Source organism: Battus philenor, unplaced genomic scaffold (genome assembly GCF_028537555.1).
Source record: "Battus philenor isolate CCGP_79_NKW_IND1 unplaced genomic scaffold, ilBatPhil1.0.hap1 SCAF_27, whole genome shotgun sequence".
Lineage (NCBI taxonomy): Eukaryota > Metazoa > Arthropoda > Insecta > Lepidoptera > Papilionidae > Battus > Battus philenor.
In genome coordinates this window covers 2694530-2703974 of record NW_027181690.1, presented here as the reverse complement: position 1 = coordinate 2703974, position 9445 = coordinate 2694530, and positions in this window count along the sequence as shown.

Sequence of the window (9445 nt, the reverse complement as noted above, 5' to 3'; positions counted from 1 at the left end):
TTGTGACTTTTTAATATTTTTTTTATTTATTCAACTTCGAATTTATTGTATATAAAATAAAGAACGTGTGGTAGTTAGTCACCGTTGTTTTTTATGCCCACTTCTAGACATTGGCCTTTTCCAAAGATATCTATGGGGGATGTACTGTAATCGCCACGATTGGCTGGCGGGTTAGCGATAGTGTGTGGTCACAAAACTTGTTTGTTAGCAGTTGTAATCCTATGTAATTAATAGACACAGTGTCAATTATATACAATTGTATCTAAGAAATCAAACCCGCGACCTGCGATTTCAAGACTTTGTTCTGCCACTGGCCTACCACTGCTCAGTCACGTCATCTAGCAATGCCATATGGTTCTTCATTTCAAAGCTCCTACCATTATACAAAGTACTTGTCAGACCTCGTGCCTTTACCATACCGTAGGACATAAACTGGACCTCCCCCATAGGTTTACCTGATTGAATCCGCCAGTATACACTGTGGTCTACCTTGTGGGTGGACATTCTACTTTGCGTTGACAGAACATGCCAATTTATACACTTACAAGAATAATATCATAAAGGATTCTCACAGTCGTAAGACGTATTAGTTACCTGTTGTGGAAAACTTTATTAATGAGTCCTGTTACACTTTAGGCGCATCTCGAAGTGTCGTTTAACTAGACCGCCTTTAACCAAATATCCTGTTGGAAAGCAACGATGTGGTCAAAGGTGAAGCACGGATGATGGAGTTCTACCTTTACTTAAAGTATATGGACTGGACTCATCACCCACTGCAAGACAGGCCTTTCTCAAAGATAGCTAAGATGATCGGTCTTATACCTCCAGCATCCAGAGACTTACCACAAGCCTTAACTATGTTGTCGGCACACCTAGTGGTGGGTGTACCTACATCTACCAACTCGTGGTCATCACTCGAAAACATTCTTTGAAGCCTTTTAGCAATAGCTATAAGACTATAAAACAAGCTGGTGGATGAATGGAAGGAACATAAATTCTTTACGTGGAATTATATAGGTTGGGAGTCGTTCAAGAATCGAAAGCGTGTTTTGTTTCATAACAAAGAACAGTGACACGTGGGCGTACATAAATACACGTGTGTTTGACGTGTCCTATGTATTTTTTGTATGGTTTTTCTATCTAAAATAAATGCTACCAATAAACCTATCTAAATGAGCTCGTTGGTAATTAGAAGAAAAACGGAACAGTTTAATCAGCGTCTGTACTAACAAAGGCAGGGCGTGCAACTGCCACAATACAAAAACGAACGCTATATTTTTGAACCATTAATGTTTGGGCGTCAAATTTAGCTTAATTATCATTTAAGACACAGACTGCTGAATATCAGCCTTCCCCAAAAATTTCCCCAATACAATAGCTTATTAATAAATAAACAAGTTGCGTAGATTAACATATATGTAGTCTTATTGCGTAGTCATTTCCAGGGGTGGTCAACTGGCGAGTTGCTTTAATCTATCTAGAATATTTACTTAAAACGCACGTGGACTCCACAGTCAAATGTATGGCAATTTTTGAATGAAAATGCTAAATGTTTTGAGAGACGCAGCTGTGCGTCGAGTTCTAAAATGTAGGTCGATGCCCAGCGGTGGGTTCCGTAATGGTTTATACTATAAATTTTGGGACATTTAGAATAAATAGTGCCCGTAGCCTTACCGTTAGAATCACTTCGAAATGCGTTCACTGATGAAAAGACCTAGGAACCGGCGTATCACATAGCACGCGCGATTGCGAGCGGTCGCTGGAGTCGCGGGCGGTCGCGAGCGGTCGCGGGCGGCTTCGGGCGGTTGCGGGCGAGGGTGCCGGCCGCGTGGGGCGCCGCTACTGCCGTCGTGTCCCGCACACCGTGTTTACTCGGCACGCGCATGCGCGCTGCGGCCACTCGCTCTAAGACCAGGGCTGCTCAAAGTACTACCCATTCACAAATAACAAATTTTTAATCCTCGAATAAATCTTCTGGTCTTTGAAAACAGTCGTGAAGATGATCAGAAAAATTGACCCAGTTTATTGCGGGATTCTCTCAAATAAAGGCGGTGTTTACACACAGGGAGACTCGATGTACTATATATTTAAGAATATATTCACTTAGAGTGGCCTAAAAACAAACTATGACCTAATTTGTTCACTAATTTTGTTTATATAATAAAAATTGAAATACTGAACAAAAAGCGTCCCTATCTTTAACTATATCAGCTGGTAGACGCCCACTGCAAAGTGTAGAACCTCCACAATGATCGCCACGATCACCGATCTTGTTGTTGACTTCTGTGAACTTGACAATGTCGTCAGTCCTCGTTGCAGCGATCCAACCCACTCCGTATCTATGACATGAATCTCTTGGCAATGATGTCGCTTATATCTGATAAAATGTGTAGTTATAAATATGTGTGGTTAATTTTTATTAAAAGATGTATTGTTGTGGAGTTTCTTCCTGCTTTTTCTCCAAAACTATAACACCTTGCGATGCAAAGTTAAAAATAGATTTAAAAAGTTAGGGTTCAATAATTATACGCCCTGTGGTTGTCATTATCAAATTATTCTGATTAAATTAAATATATAATAGAATTTAAATAACATACGTTTACGGGACATGAGTTCAGCACACCTGACTTAAAGTTTTACTCCATGAGTAATCAAAGCATTTTGGACTCTAATCCTTTGAGTTAAAGGTGTGAGCAGTCACGCGCGCGGAATTGTTTCGTACTGGTAGGTATAAGGCTGGCGCGCCCGCGGCTCCAGTAAGGAATTAATGTTTTCGTGAATAGAAATTGATCGCTTATAATGACAGCACGCAGCGGACGAAGCCCCCTACTTACACGTATCCGCTGTAGTGTGTGAGAGATGTTAATCCTACTTTTGTACCGGCCGATCGATGTTATTAAAAGATAAAGATAAAATTCATTTATTCAACATTGGAACCTTTACCCCGATTCTGATCGTCAACTTGTTTAATCTAATTTATTTTTTACTTTACTCTGCTTCTCAAGATGTTATAATTGTGGAGAAGAAGCAGGAAGAAACACCACAACAACAGCTATTCATAAAGTTTAATCTAACTTCTCATATAAATTAGCGAATATTTAGTTAAAAGGCACATGGATTCCACTGTCAAATGTAAGGCAATTATTGAATGATAATGCTGAATGTTTTGAGAGAGGCAGCTGTGCGTCTAGTTCTTAAATGTCAGTGGATACCCAGCTGTGGGTTCCGTAATGGTTTATGCAATAAATTTTGGGATATTTGAAATAAATAATGCCTGATCATAGCCTTACCGCTACAATTACTTCGAAATGCGTTCACTGATGCAAAGACCTAGGAGCTGGCGTATCACATAGCACACGCGGTCGCAGGCGGTCGCGGGCGGTCGCGGGCGGTCGCAGGCGGTCGCGGGCGGTCGCAGGCGGTCGCGGGCGGTCGCAGGCGGTCGCGGGCGGTCGCGAGTGGTCGCGGGCGATTGCAGGCGAGAGTGCCGGCCGCGTGCGCGCACAAAAATTTATACACATACTCATATTCAAATATAGCCTAAATGAAAACAAAATTATGAGGCGAATTTACCAAGGATTCTTATCATTTAAATATTCGTTTATTGAATAATAAGCTTTTTCCATTAATTTACTTTAAGTAGTCCAATAACTAAAAATGTGATTCCATTTATTACAAATAAATTAGAGATTTTTTGCAGCCGAAACTTTGGTGCGGTCAGTTTTTCACGGTGCCTTGAAAATACACTATGGACGTCCCCTATTTTATTTCATTCACTATAATTATTGTAAACGTAAAAATATTTTCAAAAAAAGTATATTGTGAGGCCGCTGTAAGGATATTGACCTCTTTAAACCGTATTTTCCAGGAAATTTGCGGCCCAGGACGTAAATAACTCGGACAGCTCTCTTTTGCAAAACATATAGAAAAATAAGAAAAGAACGACATATAGCTACTTCCGCTATGCAGCAGTAGTCGTGCAATAAAGTGCACCGCCCGCCTGCCCGCTGATAAATGCGCATGCGGCAAACAATGCGAATTACACAACTAGAGACTAGAGTCTGTCAGTGTGACAGACTTGGCACTAATCGGTGTAACATTACTCCTGAGGATGCCCCGTGTAGGGGTGAAACACGTGTTGAGTGTTAAAGTTATTTTAATACATTTTCTCGTTTACTAAACCTACATTGCTTTACTCATGATTAGCTCGGGATCTCGCTCGAAATTTTTTGACTTAATTCTGAGTATCTATATTTTCTATTATATATTGTAATAGTTATTTGGAGAATTCTAGGAATATAGGGAGACATTTATCGTGGCCCATATGGGAAGCGATGCTGCCTTCGATCCTTTTCTCACTCTGAACCACGAAATCAGAGCAAACCTTTATTCAAGTTATTTGTAAGAAAGACAACGCTTTGACGATGAGACTTGTGGTCCAGGAAAAGTGTATAAGTCATCCAAAGGTTGCTTAACAGGGCCGATTCTAGGGTTTTAAGCTCCGCGAGCCATACAAAGTTTAGCGCCATTACATACAAGTACATACAAATGTACTTAAAATGAAAAGAATAGTAAAAAAGGCGAAAATAAAATTTATACTATAAAGAATATTTTTTTTTTTTAAATTATACAAAATTTATTAACTTATTGTGATTTAGCATATGGAATAACATAACGGTGCATTTAAAAATATATTATGATATTATATATATAGATTTTATATAACGGTGTAGTGAAAAATATTTTTATCTCGCTCCCCCTCAACTTAGCGCTACGGACAATCCCAGCATGCCCTTCTTGTCTGTCGCTGCTCTGTCGTCTGGCTTTAGAATAAAAGGATCCTGTGAAGATCTTTACGGAATTACTTGTACATAGTGTACAATATCTCGGTGAAGAAAAAAAGGTAAGAAAACTGAAAAAGGTCATGTAGCGAAGACGCTCTGCCAAGAGCAAGCGAGTAGATAGAAGCGTAATTGAAGCTATAACTATAGAAATTTGTTGGACTAAAATGCTTTAACCTATTACAATTTTAACTTCCTCGATATAAGCTATCCTACCTATCGCATAACAATGCGAACGATGCATGATTTGAACTAAATTGAACTGTCTTTTAAGGATACCTTTGCTCTACAAAGGGTTAACAAACTTTACCACAACAAACGGCTTGTTCGTAAACCAAATAGCCTTGTCACGAACGAGGTAAACTATAATTATCAGAGCTGTCTTCAATCATTCTACTTCCGTGTTCCACATGGAATGCTTGTTTTGGTTAAATTACATGAGTATTTATACACCCGCGGCACTATTGTTTTTGGTATGGAGAACTTAAATAATTGTGATTCTATCAATGAAGTGAAACACTCTTGCGTAAATTAAACCACATATATGTTCTATATAGAATATTTTTATTCATGGCATTAAACAACTGTTTATACAATTACGAAAACAATATCATGAAGGGTTTTTACAATCGCCTGATGTTTATCAACACAGTGTTCCGTTGCACTATGATGTTACTCCAAGTGTCTCGTCTGTCTACCGGGCGATTGTTTTATTTTCGCTGAAAATGTATCTTAAGTCGGGACTTCACCTGTTCAAGCTCAAGGAGGAACCCTCGTGCTTCTGTGAACCGGGCGTGGACCAGACCATGGTCCATCTTGTGTCCCGCGTTTGCAGGACTTTGGTACGATTTCAAAAGCAGGTTGAGTAAAAAAATAAGTGAGGACACCATCGCCTCCAGGCGGCCAGTGTTCCTTGATTTTTTGACTATTTTGCAAAAAATAGCAAAACATGTTATAAATGTAAACAAAACTAATACAGGTACACCAATACCTCACATTGCGTTATGGTTACGTTCCAAAAAAAAACACGACGCAAATTGAAACACCGCAAAGTGAATTAAGATTTTCTATAGCAAACCATGTGAAGATCGAAGATATGTTCCAGGGATACGAAAACACAAATTTTTAAAAGAAAATTGAACGAAGTAAACATTTAAAAAACAAAAATGCTATAACTCTGCCAATAAATAAATTGGAAAAATATATACCTTTTTGTAACCAGAAACAACACGTTAAAATTTATATAAATTTATTAATTCTATTTTTTTTTTCTCTATTTCTATATTCTCTTTTTAAAAAAAGCACAACACACTACGTAATTGAAATTGATCTCCCAAATTAGCAAAACAAAGTGAAAATAAAACTGTATTAACATTGCGTTGATTTTTAGTTAGAAAGGGAATCCCCGAGTTTTGATGGCGTGGCTCTATTAAAAACAAAAGCGTTGCCATCTTTTAGAAAAGAAAAACAATTTCAAAAAAAAATTAAAGACTCGTACCCGAAACAACGCAACCTCGAAAATTTAACGACGAACAGTGAAAATAATACTAATTAAACAGCGACCTAACTTCGAAAAAAACGCAAAACGAAACGACGTAAATCCAATACCTCATTGGTGTAGTAGCTAAAAAAATATAGAAATAATTATAAAATAAATAAAACAAAAACTATGTTATCTGTGATAAAATGTAAAATACACAAAATATAAAATGTAAAATAAAAGATAGATGAACTAAAAATAATGTGATAATCAAAAGCTACGACAGTAAGAAACAAGGCGAAGGAAGTGAGGTAATGAATGAACAGTAGAAAGTAAATAAAAGTAAGATAGAAATTATAGAACGTAAGTAGAAGAAAGATAGATCATGTGAAGTATGAAAGAAGAGCATAAAAATTGAAAAAGAAAAGAAAGTGAATCGTTGAAAGACAAAAACGTCCCTGTCCCATAAATAAGATAGGGAAACGAAAGGCCCCTAATAGCGATGGCCATTAAAAAAAATTAGAATAACATAAAAAGTTCCCACAGTCATGTGGAAATTAACGTTAGTTGAACAGGTATGTAGAATCTATTGCAACAGCTACAGGAGTTATATTTTTAATACAGAAATACTGACAGTCGATTGAAAAGGTTTATATAAGTCATATAAGTGTATATGTCGGCTATAAATAGAGTTCAATCTGTAATTTCAGAATCCAATGGAGCTGAACGCAGCCCCCGCCTTGCGTCCACACCGGTCGCTATCTTTGTTACCAGTCGCAACCGCTCTCAACACACAGCTTCATTACGTACATATACACACACAGGAAATGAACGAGGGAACCTCACGACTAACAGACAGGCGGTCATACCCGTCTGCATTTCTATCAAATTTATATTACTTATTTATTATTAAGAAAGCTATTCAAGTTTCGTAAAGCCGAGACTATTTTTTATTAAGTTATAAAAGAATATATGTCTTATTCTTTTGTTTAACTTATATATTTAATGGAATCAGGCGTTAATTTGCGGAAGTCCATCCTAAGTAAGAGAAGGAGACAGTTGCATTTATATGCGGGCTGGCAGGCAGTGCACTTTGTTGCACGACTACGACTGCATGTGCGGAAGTGGCTAAATATTGGTCCTTTTCTTACTTGTTTAACTGATGTAAGAGTCGATTTGGTTACTCTGTTAGTCTGAACTAGTTCTCTGGTAGGCTATGACATCCGATGTCCCTCACGTTCTTAAGTTAAATTTCTCGGAAAGGACATCGGATGTTTACATGGTTTTGCAGACAGTTTATTTGACAAAGCAAAGTCTAGGAAATCGATGTAACTTCTTGCATAGTGTGCGTATTATTTGGTAATAATTCTGCTGGTGTTATAAATTACTTACAGGTTAATAACAAAAAATAAAAAAGAAATTGTAACAGATTGTATTCTATATACATATATATATATACATACATATATATACATACATATATATATATTTATACAATGTTATATATTTCACTTCATGAATTAATTACATAGGATTGCTTCTACCCACCAACATACTTTAAGAGGATGGGCAGCAGTGTCCTCCACTTCTCATAATACTCCAATGCGATTATCAACTCGCCTGCTAAGCGTGGTGTTCATGGTATATCTTCCCCGTAAATTATACCATGAAACGTATAAGTGCCTTGGAAATGTGGCGCTAGAGAAGAATGCTGCTAAATAAACGGAACGCGCTAACTTCTACATTCTCCAGAAGCTCGCGACCAAGAAACGCCTTCGGGCAATCGCCCACTCTAAAGTTTTATAATTACTTGGTCACGTTGTCTAAGGCGTATAGAAACAATAAGAAGTAGAAAAACAGAAGTTTAATCATAGAATTGTTTTAAGTAAAGGTTTATATTATACAATAAAGAAAGAAGTAAAAAAGCTTTTGGGCTTCTAATAAACAAGTATACAGGATGATTGGTAATAGACGTAAAAGCTTTAAAGAGGGTGAATGATAAACTCATTTGCTATCAATATAATGTATAATACATCCTATCTAAAAATGTTTTCAGAAATAAAAGGTTACGTAATGATATTCGCAGGTAATGTTTGACGGTAGCAGTTTAAAGTCATGTTTAAAGTTACTGCAAGTTAAATTAAAAAAAAAATCCTGTAGTTGAAAATTAATGGTGTAATTTCGATTACTACAGATAAAAAATATTTATTGTTTACTTTCTGTCCTTTTAGAATCTGTACTATTCGAAGTTATTGGTCAGAAGCATTCCAATAGAAAAAATATCACTTCGTACAAGATAATTGTAAATAGTTGTAAAAAAGATTTATAGCTTTCTGCTGACAAAGAAGCTATAAATTCACCAGTTTAAAGTTTTTACACCTATTACCATGTGTAGAAACTAGAGCTGAATATAAAAAAGTGTGTTCAAATTATAAATATGGTTACTATATTATCAAATAAGTGAAGAAGGGGCTTAAGTAACATAATCATTAAGTATGTTACGTTTGTAAGCACCGTATTCTGAAGGAGCGAAAAAAATGAACGAAGACGGGCAAAAAATAGATCATTAACAGACATGTTTTCGAAATAAACACAGAGGCTAGTAGCTTCGTAAAAGACCTAGGATATAGACGCAACAAAAAACCTGTTGAGTGTAAAACAAAACTCCAGTGTGTAATTAACTACAATATCAAGAGAGCCTAAAAATAACAGTAGGTTTTGTAGCTGCAACAGTATAAACTACCTCATCATTTTCATGTCTGACAATAGACGCCCATAGTAAGAAAAAAGCCTCCCCCGATTAATCTGAGACCGTAACTTCCCGCGAACGTCGTCTGTCTACCTACCGTGGTACTCGTGGTCGCCACTCAAACCTTTCGCCCCCCCACCCCCCAGCGATCGCCGACTGCACAAACTATATGCTCCACCCTTCTATAGTCTATAGTCTCGTGTGAAGTGTGTGCTGTTAGCCTTGCGGCTTTTACAGCTTCAACGGAAATGAGTTCACGGAACGGAGGGGTCCGTGAACTATACCAATAATTCTTCTTTATATAAAGAGGAACAATTCTTCTAGCTACGTCGATGTCCTTAGTGCGTACACCTTTTGCGGATATCACTATTTATA